We start from the raw sequence: 15,237 nt of genomic DNA on the forward strand, positions 1-15,237 counted from the left end.
ATTATTATTATTATTTCATATGGCAAAATAAGAGTAAATTGAAATTTAAATATTACAATAAGCTACATACAGTATTTAAAGATCAGGTACCATAAATTAAAATGTAATGTCCAGTATATACAACTGGTAGTTGTATATATTTATGAAAGAGGAGTTAGAAAAGTCACCACATACATCTCATGTAATTCCATGACATATTTCATGTAGAATACAAATTGATAATGCTATACACCAAATACAGTAGCAGTTATTATTATTAACAACCTTTTAATGACGGGCACTGAAATCATCTACAGGCACTTGCTGGATGAGCTTCAGCAGTGGTGTTCAAATTTTAAATTGTGCTTATTTACTGATGTTTGTATTTTCATTTTTTGTTGCTAAACAAGGTTAAAACTAACATGGTTTTAAACATGAAAGAGCGATACATATAACTACATTACTGTAGTTAACACGTTGGGTGCCACGTGACGCCATATGGTGTCACACTGGTTTTCAAATTTGAGATGAACAGGTCTTGAAATCAGAGTTGGCGCGATGCCATATGGCGGCACAGCAGAGTTTCGGGTAATGCACTGTAGAAAATCAGCTGTGACATCTATGCGCGTAAAATTGGTGCTACGTGAAGTGCAAACTATTCCAGCTGTGTGTTGCTACTATGTGCCACCATAAGGCGCCACAGTATTCTTCCAAAATCACTGAGTGGCCAGTGATCATTCTCACAAGTGAAAGCGCCCCAGGCCTTGTTTTTTCCTCGTTTACGTGCGAATTATCATTCAGTTTTTATAGCTGTGCAAAAATATTAAAAAATGGTATATTGGTAATATTCTTGGTAGAAATGGTAAGTGACTTACCAAGAAGAAAATTAGTGAATTGGATATTTGTGAATTACTTATAAATTCTGAGGGAGGGAAAGATGTAAGTGTTGATGATAGTGAATATAACGCTAGTGACGATAAGTGCACTGACATCATGATGGATGTATTGAGTGACGTGGAAGACAGTGGTGATACTGATAGTGACATTATAGGTGGGGACGTTGCTGGTGAAAATGGTGTACACAATCATGTGAACAATGATGACTGAGGCCCTTGTGTAGGGACACAGAAAGGTTTTCCATTTACAAGCCAGGAGCATCTGAATCTTCAAATCGATACTTATTCAGCCACAGGAGCACGCGCATCAGGAATTTTGAATTGGTCTACAACTAACCCTAAAAACATAAAGACCGGGCGAGTTGGCCATGCGCGTAGAGGCGTGCGGCTATGAGCTTGCATCCGGGAGATAGTAGGTTCGAATCTCACTATTGGCAGCCCTGAAAATGGTTTTCCGTGGTTTCCCATTTTCACACCAGGCAAATGCTGGGGCTGTACCGTACCTTAATTAAGGCCACGGCCGCTTCCTTCCAACTCCTAGGCCTTTCCTATCCCATCGTCACCATAAGACCTATCTGTGTCGGCGCGACGGTAAAGCCCCTAGTAAAAAAAAAAACATAAAGAGCAGACCGATGGCTACATGACCCTTTAGGTCACCTTCTACGACCGGCAGGAATTATGTGTGGATGTATTCAACCCTTCCCATCCATGGGTGGTCCAACAGATGGTACCAAACCATAATCCACGTCCTCGTCTTGGTCGCCCCTTTTCAGTCGCCTCTTATGACAGGCAGAGAATACAGGGGATGTATTATTCATCTACATCCCCCACCCACAGGGGGTAAAAATATGTAATGTAATATAAGGACTTGTTTTGCATTTCAGCAGGTTTTCATAAATATTGTGTTAGTTTGAATTATTACATAACTTTGACATATTTGAAATTTGTGTTGTACATTCCATATAAAGCATAGAAAAATTCTGTGACACCGTATGGCATCACGCTATATATTATGCTTAATAAAAATTGATGTGACACCATATGGCGTCACACATGACCTTGGTATGATGAGATAAAGTTTACTTAGTAGATAACATTAATATATCCCAAGATTATATAAACAGCCTACAGGACGTATAATTGCTGTGACACCAGTGGAATACTATTGAAATTCATGCCTGGCACCAGTGGAATAGTGTGCTACAATGAGCTTGGCACTCAACGTGTTAAAAACGTTTGTGTCCTCATTCCAAGGTAGTGCAGCTCTTATCAGGTATACCATCAAAGGAGGTGAGCTGCATGTACCGTTTTAACCACATGCCAGTTCTATTGCCAATCTTAATTTTCTGGCTTATAGGTAATCCAACCCTGGTCCTCAAGGGTGGCAGTTACAGATGTGGACTGTAGTAAAAGCTTAATAATATATTTTAGAATAACACTGGTACTTAGCCTATGTTTTCTTTTTCTGGTAATCATTTTGTATTGAGACACTGTGAGTGTGTCCAGGTTTCTCAGATGACCTTTCTCACCAGAATGTTTCTCTACAGATACATATAGGCATAGGAATATATTTCATAATTTCATACTCTGACGTGCCTAAAGACTGTAAAATTAACTCATTCCAAGAAGAGCTAGGAGAGCCAATTTAATATTTCTCGCCAGGCTTTTTTGTCACTGACTGATATATGCACAAGGAAACAGGAATGCTTTTCACACTCATGACTGTAAAATCAGCAAAACTGAAGATGAATAGAACTTAATTAAGGTCATGGCCACTTCTTTCTCATTCCTAAGCCTTTCCTATTCCATCGTCGCCATAAGACCTATCTGTGTTGGTGCGACATAAAACAAATAGAAAAAAATGGTGAATAATATTTTTTTCTAATTGACTGATACATCCATGCCTGTTAGACACTGTGCCATAATCTTTGTGTCAATATCACTGTAGTATCTGTTGCATGACATTTTGTATCATCACCACAATATTTTTGCTGTTTCTTGGACGTGTTGTATGTGGAGTTTATGTGTGTTTGTGAGAAAAATGGAATGCAAACAACTTATTGAACTGGTTTGTAATTTTCCTGTTCTTTATGATTTATCACCACTGAAATTCATGTATTTTAGTTTCAAAACTAACATTTGGAATATGACAAGAAAAGCAGATAAGCTATACATAAGTTATGTTTTTATTTTCATTTTTACATATTCAGTGATTCAACAAATCTGAATTGGCAACATTTTACAAACAATATTCAGATGTTCTGAAATATTTTTAACAAATTGTGTCATCATCCATTAGGTCATTGTACAGGGTAACAAATTCTACATCGTATACTCACTCTCTTCTCCCATCCCTCATGTACCCATTTCAATTTTTCACTTGATGGCATTCTTCTCCATCCATAATTACAGCAATTACTACCCATTCCATGTCTATAAACTTTGTCATCTTGAAAATCACCTACTTCCAGCTACTAGTACTGAAGCGATACTGACGGATGTGTATAGTCTTCACTGAGAGGTCACGGATGTCAGTGAAGCTGTAATGACATGTCACAAATATGTATAAGACCTCTAAGTGTTAGCAAAACAAAGATGAACCTTGCTGTTATTCTGCTGCCTCCAGACAGGTTGGAGAGAGGAGGATAGTGTATGAGAAAGGAGGATCATGTGAATGAAGAAAATGGTAGTGTGGCAGAGAAGGGAAGTATAAGAGCCACAACTTTCTGTGGTGATCTCTGCATTCACTTTAAAGTACATTTTCCTTATAGCTCTCAACAGTTGTTTCTTGGCCAGTTCTATTTTAGAAGCAGAATGAAACACCCAGCAGGGCTGGTGAGAGATGTCTTATGCTCTATGTAAAGAAAGCCAAATAAACACTAATATCCTCTGTGATTTTACCCATAGAAAAGTAATAATCAGGAATATAAGTGGCTTCTTAGTGACAAGGGTTCATTGAACCATTGAACCTAATGAGAAGTCATAAGTGACTACCATCCTCAAAGAGACAGACTCTCTCCAGATGAACCTCAATTCTTCTATACCCAATTCTTCTCTTCTGAGTCCCTATTTCATACCCTCTCATCTTGGTCTCCTTGAGGAGATTTGACACTTTTCTACTGAAGATCAAAAAATTTTCTGCTAAAGAAACCTTCTTAAAAGTCAACATATTCAATACTCTTGTCAACTATACAGTTACAATAAATAGTTTATTAGTACATGTTTCAATCCTTATTGGATAATTTTCAGCTAACATTAAAATATCATAAAGATATTTTAAAACACATATATAGCACACAAACACTATTTTGTAAAATATCTTGCTGCTGTAACATCTAAAATGATCATAAAGTTTTGATTTGTAATAGTGCTATCTGATGAAGCAGTAAATACAATGAGGAAAAGCAGAAATAGAGGCTAGAATGTTCTCTTTTAGTCATATGGAACATTAGTGTAAAAAGCTGTGTTCAGAATCAATTCCCTTCTAGCCTCAGAGTGGGTTCACTCATGTGTTGTCAACACCTGTTTCCCTGGAACCAAGTGCATGTAAATAACTCATTAATTTATGCCTGTTTTAATTCTTATACCTACCTTTATACAGTGCTACAGTTCAACTTTCACTTCTTATTCTTATCCTTATACAACTTTTCCCACACATGTGGATTTGGTCCTGTTTTACGGCCGGATGCCCTTCCTGACACCAACCTTATATGGAAGGATGCAATCACTATTGCGTGTTTCTGTGGTGGTTGATAGTGTAGTGTGTTGTCTGAATATGAAGAGGAAAGTGTTGGCATAAACACAAACACGAAGTCCCTGAGCCAGAAGAATTAATCCAACACAATTAAAATCCCCGACCCAGCCGGGAATCGAACACGGGACCCTCTGAACTGAAGGCTTCAACGCTGACCATTCAGCCAATGAGTCAAACTACAGTTATTGGTATAGATTAGCAAGAAGGGACAATTAGTAGTACCTTATACGACTCCACCAGAATCAGGTTCTTACACAATCTAATTTATCAAGGCATGACATAATCTGCCATCATATGTCACAATATGGTATGACTTAACAAAAATCCTTAAAATGTCTCACAACTGCATTTTTTTGTAATTTGATATTACACTTTCATATTTTAAATTGTATTTTATCTCAGTTATTTGTAATGTGACACATTTTTTGTGCAAAGTTACTGCACACCTATTGCATCCATGTTTTCCTTTTCTTTAGCATAGTTCAGTTCGAACTACAGTGTATTGAATACATGAACAATACTGAGTATTATAATTAATTTTTATTACAGTACAGAAGTGCTTAAACATAATTTGTGTCAAATTAGTTTCAACATAACTTTCAACTTATTTTCTGACAGTTGGATACACTTTCATTCAGCAATGTGATTATTAACAGAGACTTACCTTGTGTCTCACTAAATTTGGTACAGGTATTCAGCAGGAATACTTCTGAGTAAAACAACTGGGTCTACATAATACCTGTAACAATACATTTAACAGTATCAAATTGGCAAGGGAATTTAAAACTCTGGTGCAACAAATCTTAATACAAAACCTCATTAATTCACATTATCTTCACATAAGCTTTCTTATGAGAGTCTTGTTTCCAAATAATATTAACTCTAGAACACTAACCATATTTCATCACACATTATTACTAACCCTTTGTAAATTTGACTACTCCAAATTATAATCGTTATATTTTCTAGGTAAGCAGTTTATATTTGGCAAGATTTTGGTTATTTAGAGTTTCTATAGTGTCATAAACTTAACATGAATCAAAATACGTAGATATTAAATAATTTTATGTGATTATTTATCAAGTATAGAAAACTTGATACACAAAAAAATATTAAATGAACACGTTTTATAAGAAATGAATTTTATAACACAACATATTCAAACAAACCCTTAAAATTATGAATGTGGATTATTTACATTGCAAAGAAATCAAAACTATCAAGAAAATAAATAAAATAAGTATAAGTGTAAGAAAAGGCATGAAGGCACATTATACTTAAAGTTCACACTATCACTAACCGTTCGTCAATATGACGACATCCACTCAATTATTACAAGAATGAGCAAAGATATCAACAATCGCACATGCCACAGCCAATAACTGCTAGAAAAAATCAGCTACACAAACTGGCAGGAGGCACGCATGCGCGGAAGGCAATAAACTATACTGTTCTGCTACCTACCATCGTAAAATTTATGAAGGGTTAGTGTTCTAGGGTTGATCAAGCCTTTGCCAGCAGCTTCACATGCATGGAAATATTAATTGTATGGCCATTTATAGAACTGATGAATGTGTGTCTGTGTCTAAACCTTGTCCTGCTCCTCTACGAGGTCGGGTATGAAGCGAGATGAATCTTTACAGCAAAATTTTATGACAAGATACAGTACCCTTTCTGATGTCAGCCTCATCAGAGCAGTTAATGAGATTAAACGAATTATGGGGAGAGGGTGAGATGCGGTCCCGGGACATAACCTACTCATATCAAATAACACCAAGGGGTCTGCTCCAGGCTTAACATCTTCATCACATGGACGAATCACCATCAATGGCATCATATGCTTTCACTTCATATGAACACTGAGGGGAGCTTAGGAATTGAATCCAGGCTTTTGGCATGTAATCTGGTGATTAGAAATTGTATACCACCCAGCCAGCCAACATTCTGATGATGAAACATTTTTTGACCAACTGGACTTGAACTGGCTAACCACGGTGACAGACCATATAGACATGATGCCTTAACGATCATACCCTCCAGGCAGTTTATAGAATTATAAAACACTGAAACTGCATCAGAATGTATTCAGTATACTTTTAGTAATGTTGGAACATGTTGCTTCTTGTTGATTTAATAATAATTTAGTGTGGCTATTTCTAGCCGAGTGCAGTCCTTGTAAGGCAGACCCTCCGATGAAGGTGGGTGGCATTTGCCATGTGTAAGTAACTGCGTGTTATTGTGGTGGAGGATAGTGTTATGTGTGGTGTGTGAGTTGCAGGCATGTTGGAGACTGCTTAAACACCCAGCCCACGGGTCATTGGAATTAACCAATGAAGGTTAAAATCCCCGACCCAGCCGGGAATCGAACCTGGGACCCTCTGAACCGAAGGCCAGTACGCTGACCATTCAGCCAATGAGTTGGACGTTTATTTAATGATAGAAGTTGAATGTTTTTAGGAAGAAGGATTATAGAGAAACCATCTACAGAGAAAATCACTTAAAGTGGGCATATACATGACCAGGTACAGACTCTAGTACTGATACCTTCAAGTGCTACAGCATTAAACCTTGGATTTCAAACAACATATGTGGTGATAGAAGAGCCTCGGTGGCTCAAGCGGCAGCGCATCAGCCTCTAACCACTGGGTTCCGTGGTTCAAATCCCGGTCACTCCATGTGATATTTGTGCTGGACAAAGCAGAGGCGGGATAGGTTTTTCTCAGCGTACTTCGGTTTTTCCTGCCATCTTTTATTCCAGCAACACTCTCCACTATAATTTAATTTCATCTGTCAGTCATTAATAGGAAGCAGATTTTTATGTGCTAAAAATGTGAAAAATATTTATTTTTTATGTGCTGAAAAACTTTAAAATATGTGATAAAAAATTGAAATTATTTTCCTTTAAATATCACATAACTACTCACGCTCAAGAAGTAAATAAGTATAATGTTTTGTATTAGAATATGGTGCTACCAAACGTGCTCCTTAAGGCAAAATGATGTCTGTGTATGGAAACATGCTGTATGGTATATTAATTTTTGATATTCCAGAGTAGATAATATGAATGGTTATTTTTTAAAGGTAATGATTTGCTTAAATATGGCAAAAGCAACCTATCATCTTTGAAAAAATAGTACCAGTTCGTACTCACCCATCACACGCTGGAATATTAGTTGCTAGAAGTAGTCTCAGAATTGCAGTGAACAACAAAGGTCATCTCCAAATTGTCCATCACAAATGCATGCGATTATCTCTAAAGAACGCCTTATACTGCGAAAACAATCGCTCCACATCACAGGATGTCAGACGAGCATAGTTAAAGAGAGGAATGTCACCAACAATAACGCCATCAATTTTGCCAACATGAGCACCCTCTAATACATTAGAAATTTGGCACATTGTTTGAAATCCTCTGTTTTTCCTTAACAAATTTTGATATTTGACCTTTAACAGTCCCTGTACCTGCGAATCCGGGAGTGAATCTAATTTATTTTCAACAGCGCGCACTTCCTTCACTGTTTCGGACAACAGGTTAGTGGATTTTTCAAGTATGTCTATAGTTTTACACAAGAAGCTTAGATTGGCAGATATAAACGCCAAATCATTTTTCAAAGAGCTGTCTTTTAGTATCTCTTGAAGAATCTCAATTGACGACGCGTCATTTTTATCTAGCACATTCACAACAGATGCAAAACTTTCAAAATTGTCTGAGTAGTATACCACAGCGCTAAGCCAGGTACCCCACCGCGTAACAATAGGCAGAGGAGGAAGCACAAGATCCGGGTTTTTCTCTTTAAAGAGATCAATTCTTGAGGGTGCTTTTACGAAGACTTTTTTGCCATTAGACACTAATTTATCCACTTGAGGATACTGAGCCCGCACAGTTTCACATAACCTGTGTAGAGCATGAACAATGCAAGTTACGTGTATCATTTTCGGAAAGCTCACAGAAAGGCCTTCGGCTGCCTTTTTCATGTAAGCTGCACTGTCAGTAAAGAAAAGCAATACATGGTCATATTTTATACCTTTTGACCAAAGTAAGTGCATTGAATAACCTAGCTACAGTGACGTGGTTTGCAGCAAGCATTTCTTTACATGCTAGCAAATAAGAATGTTCACAAGCAATTTTGTCATTCTTCAACACGCCAACTACAACATTTCTTACTTTTCTGCCACTTGATCAGTGGTTTCGTCAATGCTCACCGACAGTTTTTCGCTATCACATACTGCCCGAATTCTCTGTAAAGTTTCTTCGTAACATTTTGGGAGATAGTTTTTCCTTAATATGGATTCGTCTGGAGGCTCAAAATTAATGTACTTTGTTAGGAAATTTCTCAGTCTCGGATTATTTATTTTACCAAGAGGAATGTCGGCGCAAACAAATGCTCTGCACACATCTAAATAATACTGGGAATATTTTAGATGGGCCTGCATTTGAAGTAGCTGGTTCAGCTATTAGTAATTGTCGCGAACGCACACGCGAAGCAGCCGCAGTATGCTTATTTCCGGACAAATGCTGGATTACTTGAGAACGTTGATCTGCACGTACTGTTTTACCACACGGTTGGCAAAATAATACTTTTCCATCGGTAGTGAAAATGCTTTTAAATTCCACTACATATTGTTGAAGACACGACCTTGTACTCGACTTCTCTTTTGGCATTATTTTGCAGGTTACGACACACGCATTTACGGTGAATCACTGTTTCAATAAAAAGAATAGCAGCGGACACTGAAGGAAAAATTTCTTATAAATCCATACAAAATTATATATGGACCCGAACAGCTAACCTTACTCTTAGGAGTGATGAAATTCCACTACCTAATGGTGGGGCAATATTCTTCCGAGTCTCCCATGTCGTAACGGAATTACGTCACCTTATCTCTCCGTGATTGCCTTTTGCTGATATTCTATAAACAATACCCGAGAGGGCTGACTCATAAAGAGTTGGAATGACATCATGCAAGGAAACATCTTGTGCAGCAAATCAAATCACTGTCTAAATGTAACGACATAGCCGGTAACCAGCAAGTTTTAAATACACTGTTAAAAACAATACCGTAATCGTAAAATGAAAATATGAGCATTGTTTTATAACACAGAAGCATTTTAAATTTTATTGATCAACAAATATTGGCGATTTATGTGCTTATTATAGATTTTCTTAAAATATGTATTTACATAAAACAATTGTGAAAATATGTGTTTTTATGTGAAATAAGCTTCAGTTTTTACACTTGGGGATGCACAATAGGAATAATGAACTTCATAACTTGCGTTAAAACTTACGCAAAAAAAATATGTAATTACATAAAAATCCGCTCTCTAGTCATTAATCAGTGCTCCAGAGGAGTGCAACAAGCCTCGGCAGCCGGCACAATTCCCATCCTTGCCGCAAGATGGGGGCTTCATTCATTTCATCACTGACCCGGTCACTGACTGGAAAACAGGTTGTACGTTTTTAAAATATGTGGTGATAGAATAAGGTACTTAAGGTGGCTTTGGATTCCACACAGCAAACAGAAAGCAAGAACATACCAAACACAACAACTGTTTTTAACAAGAAACAAACAGTCAACCAGGTGATCACTGAGGGAACTACTGACTCATTGTTCACTTCTTTCTGTTTGAGAGGTGGTATTCTTGTGGAAGGATACCTTATTTCTTTTACTCCTATTTCAAGGTTAAAATAAAACCAAATTCATAGAAATTCTGCAAATTTGATGAAAAATGTGTTAGCTGTATTTGTGTTTATTCCATCCAAACTGAATGGCAGACAGATAACACTTTCAAAAATGATGGGTATCATCTCTGCTTCATGAATACTATCAACCTTCTCAAAACTGCAAAAAAAAAAAAAAAAAAAAGAATATTAGTTTATAGTGGAAAAATGTTCAAATACAAAACACAATTCTGTTTTAATGAATTGTATATTTTTTAAGGGATAATCTATTAATTAATGTTTACCATATATTTTCTACATTTCTTTTTATCCTGAAGTCATTTTAAAGAGACTAAAGAAACTCACAGTTATAGTTCCAGAACTTTGAAGTTAAATGACAATATCATCCATTCCCTCTTATTGAGAAATGTTCTTTTCATTCCAATAATTCAATTTTTAAATGAACTAGAAAATGTACCCGTGCTTCGCTACAGTATTCTACATTGTAACATTAATATTGTGGGGAATTTCGGCAATGCTGTGAGTATTGTTTCGAGTTAACGTCGCTACCGTAATTGAAATTACAGTTATCTTTAATGGACATGCCGGCCACCATTTATTCATTAAATTAAACTGGGATTTCTTCTGCATCGGACATTTTAATGATATAAATTGGATCTTCAAACTATTAAAATGTAGCCTAACAAGATTTTTGTAAAATTCTATATCCAAATTATAGTTAATTATGGAGTAATTCTGGAACTCGGTATATGTGCGGATGAGAGGCAAATTATTCCATTCATTTCATTTAATTGACATTATCGTTATGATTATTATTATTAATTTTGGTTGATGAATTTCCTTGTACTTTACCTGGTTCACATTTGGGGTATCTATTACTCTGTTATCAATGTACTGGATGCTGCTGTGTGCTAGTATTATTTTCGTAATGGATCATTCTTTAACTTCTTTCTGGGATGGTTTATTTCCTGTCTTATTCGGGCGTTACCATTTTCCAGGGCCTCCTAAAATTTAAATTTACTAACCGGCATTTTAATCCTCTATTAATATTTTGTTGGAGGAAATGACAAATTCAAATGCTATACCTTATTATTATTATTATTATTATTATTATTATTATTATTATTATTATTATTATTATTATTATTATTGTAATATCGTGGTTGTAGGAAACTGAAATTTGTTTCTCCCATTTCTTAAAGATACTTACGTTTATGCTCCTCAGTCTATTCCCGTCTGTGTTTTCTTTCTTTCATTACTGCGTGTCACTTATTTTATCACCCTGTATGCTAATTTAGTGTGGCCCTTGGCTGTTGTTAAGGAATTATGTTGGCTTGCCTTAGGAAGCTGGTGGCTTCATTGTGTGTACCATTGTTCAGTTAACTGTGGAATTTTAATTGTGTTTCCCTTCATAATTTGTAACTAATTTGGGGAATATTTTAATTTGGATTCCTGCTATTCACTTGTCTGTTCATTTAATTATTTATGTGTAGAACATTTAGTTTGATATCGTTGCCTTTAAAATTCAGTGTGTTACCATGTTTTTGGGACAATTGAAATCCTTGTGTACAGGGACTGGAAACAAATTTCAGTTTTGTGAGATTAGTTGTAATATACCTACTTACAAAGAAAAGCTGGCCAGTTGTGTAATTAATATTTAACGTACGTATCCTTTTTAACATTTGTCATTGATTGATTCTGATGCGAGCTGCAGACTCCGCTTATTTCTCGGTACTGTAAGAGTTACTTTAGTTTGTAATCTGAGTGTGTTTTCACAATTTAATTATTTTAAAAATAGACATTAGTTTCTTATTTCAACGAATTAATTTAACAAGAATTTTTTTTTGGGTATAAGTTCTTCAACTTGCTTATTTTATTATATCATAAGAATTATTTTATATTGTTATCTGAGTGCACACTCAAAATTTATTATTAAAAATAGGTTTTTAATGAATTATTTAAAGAATTAATTTTCTTCTTCTTCTTCTTCTTCTTCTTCTTCTTCTTCTTTTATGACCACATAGGATCACTTTAGTCAGTCCGTCGTTCAGGTCTCTTTGAAGGGATTGTTCGGGCTTTGCGGTCCTCCCAGTACTTCTTCAGACGCTCCGATCTTCGTGCCCTTTCCTCAGTTGAAAATGTGCGTGTTGTTGGTTTATTTTGTGTAAGGGTAAAGCGGAGGTTTGTATTCTTGAGTTTTGTATTCAATTTTATCTTATTTTTGGTGTCTTCTGTTGTAAGGCCTATTTCCTTCAGATCCTCTCTTACTTCTCTGATCCATTTACATCCTGTTGTGGTATTTTTTGAGACGAGATTGTGTTGTACTAGTTGTTTCAGAAGTCTCGAGTCCTGCATCCTCATGATATGTCCAAAGAATCCCAGTCTCCTCTTACGCATAGTATCTGTAATGGGTTCTAGCTCTTTGTACACGACTTTATTAGGTATTAACCGCCACTGTCCATCTTTCTGATATTTTTTGTTGATACAGGTTCTTCCAATCCTCCTTTCAATTTTCTGAAGTCAACGGCTTCGGGCGAATGAGCCCCTTTGGGTGGGGTGATGGTCCCCACAGTGGAGGAAATGCCACTGGAATCCATTATGCAGCGTCTGTTCTCCAGGTTAGGGGCGGCTGCACAAGGCGTCTGTACTCCAGAGGAGCGGCCTCATTATCACCTCACTGGATCACATCCAGAGTTGTAATTCGGGACCTAGTCCCACACAGGTGACACCTTGACAGTCAACCATGGAAGGTCTTTTAAGGAATTAATTTTAATATTAAGTTATTGTTCTTAATTTTAGTTTATTTTTCAGTATATTGCTGAGAGTTATAAATCTTAGTTGAGTCTCATTCATCAATTTTTTTCCTCCTAATTTTCAAGTAAAGTTTGATTTACTGAATTTTAATTTTGCTTTTATCACAGGTTAGTGATATTGACCTGGCAACTCATCAAATAGTGAGTTAAGATCCTGCCATCTCATCCTTTATGTTCTGTGCCCTCCATGCTAGAAAATTTAATGATGCTGCCCCAATGGTAAGTATTTTGCTTCTTGTGCTCATTTTGTGCTATTTATGGGTTTGTATTGTTATGCCTGTGTTTATATGGGGTTGGAAATTACAATAATGTACATACAGGTAAACAAGGAACTACTCAAGATAGTACAGTGGTGGTGGTGGTGATTATTGTTTTAAGAGGAAGTACAACTAGGCAACCATCCTCTATATAACACTAATCAGAGAGAAAAATGGAAGGGGTCCGACACTTCGAAAAATGAAGATATCGGCCAAAGGAAGACAAGGGCCACGAAGGGCGTGAAAATTAAAGACTCCCTAGCCCTCGCAAACTCAAGATAGTACAGGAGTATGCTCAGGATGTAGTGCAGAAGAAGAAGAAGATTTCCTCAATGAACTGGAAACACATAATGTTGGAGATGATAATGGGAGATCTGAATGCCCATGAGGGAACTGATAGAATGGGATACGAGAATGTTCTGGGCCCACATGGGTGTGGTGATAGAAATGAGGATGAAGAGAAACTGTTAGACTTTTGTATCGGAAATAACCTGATAATAAAGAACACATGGTTTTGAGGAATAGTCATAAGATCAGCCGATATAGCCGGGATGGACAGTATGGAACACTCATTGATTTTATAATAACAAACCAAGAATGGGGAAGATATAACATTAATATGAAGATGATCCCCAGTGAAATTATGGAAGGTGATCATAGATTATTAATTGTGGAACTAAACAAGTAAAAATTACTAAAATTGTACTGAAGAAGAAACCAAAGATCAGGATTTGGGAATTGGAGGAGGGGGATAAAAGAATGGCATTCCGAGATTGTATAAGAATGAAGTTGCCTAACACAGAAATACGAAGTGCAGAAGAAGAGTGGGACAATTTAAGACAGACATTTGTGGGAGCAGCAACTGAAGTATGCGGGAAAACAAAAGCAAAGGTTAAGGGAAAGGAGACGTGGTGATGGAGAGACAAAATAAAAAAAGAAATAAAAGAAAAGGTGAAGAAAGTAAAGGATAAGGAAAAGAAAAAATCGTATCAGAGGGATGAAAATAAGATAGAAAGGTTACATGTGGAAGACAAAAGATTGAAACTATAAGAGCAGTATCAAGGAAGAAAAGGAGAAATGTTGGTCGTGGAAATCAGAAACTATTATACAGAGTAATAAAATCAAATAGAAGAAATCAAGGCATTAGAGAGAGAAGATGGATCCATAGTACATGACAAAAAGAGTCTTCAGAAGATGATGGCAAAATATTCAAAAATTTTATAATGAGGATGATTGCTCAGAGAAAGAAGGAGATAAGAAAATGGAAATAATAGATGGAGAAAAAGAAGAGAACCCGATAACATGGAAATAAATGTCCCTTCATTTGTTATAAAATGAAAAACGTGTCTGCATTTTATACACCATTTTCTGAACATGCTCCCAATTTTTGTCTCCTAAATTTGCAGCTCCCAGAAGTAAGGTTAGTGGCCACCCCTGTTATAGAGGTATAACTCTATTTTCTCATGGGCTAAAAATAATGGAGAAAGTCATAGACAAAAGACTGAGGGATATAATAGAAACACAGTTAGATGAAGAATATGGCTTTTGACCAAATAGATCAACAATGGACTTGATATTTACAGTGCGAACAATAATCGGAAAACACCTGGAAATGAACAAGGAAATCATCTGCATATTTTTGGATTTGGAAAAAGCTTATGATACAGTTAAAGAAAACATATATGGGAATGCCTATGGAAAAGGAATGTACCAAAAATCCTTAATTACAAGATAAAAATGTTGTATCATGAGAGTAAAAGCAGTATACAAGTGGAGAGTGATGACTTTGAAATATTTTATACAAAATAGGGTCTCAAGCAAGGAAGTGCACTGTTGCCATTGTTGTTTATTATA

The 15,237-nt window shown here is 36.3% G+C and overlaps 1 long non-coding RNA gene across 1 annotated transcript in view; it reads right to left on the reverse strand.

The window, feature by feature from the left end:
- The window catches only part of LOC136879083 (uncharacterized), a 121,051-nt gene that overhangs the window by 28,266 nt on the left and 77,548 nt on the right, over positions 1-15,237 (reverse strand). Inside the window, exon 7 of the long non-coding RNA XR_010860891.2 lies at positions 5,294-5,368. This is a non-coding gene — a long non-coding RNA (uncharacterized lncRNA). The remainder of the gene's footprint in view (positions 1-5,293; positions 5,369-15,237) is intronic.

The sequence above is a fragment of the Anabrus simplex genome, chromosome 1 (genome assembly GCF_040414725.1).
Source record: "Anabrus simplex isolate iqAnaSimp1 chromosome 1, ASM4041472v1, whole genome shotgun sequence".
NCBI lineage: Eukaryota > Metazoa > Arthropoda > Insecta > Orthoptera > Tettigoniidae > Anabrus > Anabrus simplex.